Source organism: Sinocyclocheilus anshuiensis, unplaced genomic scaffold, assembly GCF_001515605.1.
Source record: "Sinocyclocheilus anshuiensis isolate Anshui unplaced genomic scaffold, SAMN03320099.WGS_v1.1 scaffold3182, whole genome shotgun sequence".
Classification (NCBI taxonomy): domain Eukaryota; kingdom Metazoa; phylum Chordata; class Actinopteri; order Cypriniformes; family Cyprinidae; genus Sinocyclocheilus; species Sinocyclocheilus anshuiensis.
Window position 1 is genome coordinate 59,113 of NW_015538129.1, and position 1,461 is coordinate 60,573.

The following is a 1,461-nucleotide window of genomic DNA, read 5'->3' on the forward strand; positions in this document are numbered from 1 at the left end:
TGTGTGTGTGTGTGCTTGTTTATATTATTTATCAGAGCACAAATTTGTATAATGACATGGGTATTACTCTGATATAACAAAGTAAATTTGGTTTATGATGACATTTCTGAGTTTTGAGTCCTCATAATTAAGATTTCTTACAAAAAATATAAAATTAAAAATGTAAGTATGTGCAGAAATTTTTGTGTGATGGGTAGGTGTTTGTACAGTACAAAATCATTACGTCTATCGAGTGTCCCCAGGAAACTAAAACCAAGGCGTGTGTGTGTGTGTGTGTCTGTCTGTGAGAGAAAGAGAGAGAGAGAAAGAAGGTAAGGGTAAGGGTTAGATCGAGAGACAGAGGAGCTTTTCCTACTTAAACTTCTGGTTGGTTATCATCGCTCGCAGAATAATGTAAAGCATTTTTATTGTCAACTGAAACTATAGTAAATGTTTATTTTTATAAAGTATGTTATATATAATCACATTTTATTTATTTAAATTAAGAGAATGATGTGTTTTATAAGTTCAATAAACTTAAATAAATGTTGAATACTTTTTAAATTGCATGATGAATGATTTGCTTTAGTTTAAAACATGCTGTCATATATAATTATTTATTTCCATATTCTTTAAAATAGAGATAAGTCTCTCTTTAGCTTGAAATGTTTATGTGTGTGCTTGTTTATATGATTTATCAGAACACAAATTTGTATACTGACATGGTTATTACACTGATATAACAATGCAAATGTGTTCATGAGGATATTTCTTGAGTCCTCATAATTCGGATCGCTTAAAAACTATATTTTATTAAAAATGCATGTATGCAGAATTTATGTGTGATGGGTAGGTGTACAGTTTGTACCGTAAAAATCATTATGTCTATGGAGTGTCATAATGAAGTGTAGTAATACTCCAAATGATTGTCCCCATGAGCAAACAGCTTTTTTAAAAGATAAATTATACTAAGTGATGTTTCTGAAAATATAAAAAAATGTAGAAAGTTTACTGTGATGGTAGGTTTAGGGGATGATAGTGTATAAAATTAATGAATATAATGTAAATCTAAATATTAAAGTTTCTAAATATGATGTTTATCTGTTCAACTGCTTTGTAACAACTTGTTTTGTTAAAAGATATCAAAAATAAACGTGAATTAAATTGAATTGTCTATGTAAAGTCTCCATAAACATGACCGGGGCACCCAATAGCCCATATCGTTTGGCCTGTAAAATTATATATTTTTTCCCGATCCTGGTAAAATGTACGACATTTCTATATTTTTAGCGATGACTAAAACTAGTGTAAATGTTTTGCTTTGTTTGTGTTAGAAGGAAATCTTTCTCCTGGAAAAAAATGTAAAAGGAATTTTATTTCTTTATTTATTGTTTTATCCCCAATTTCATTATTATTCATGTTACATATTTAAATTCTTTTATACAACCATCAGATTGTATGTGCGGTCACACATATTGTGAT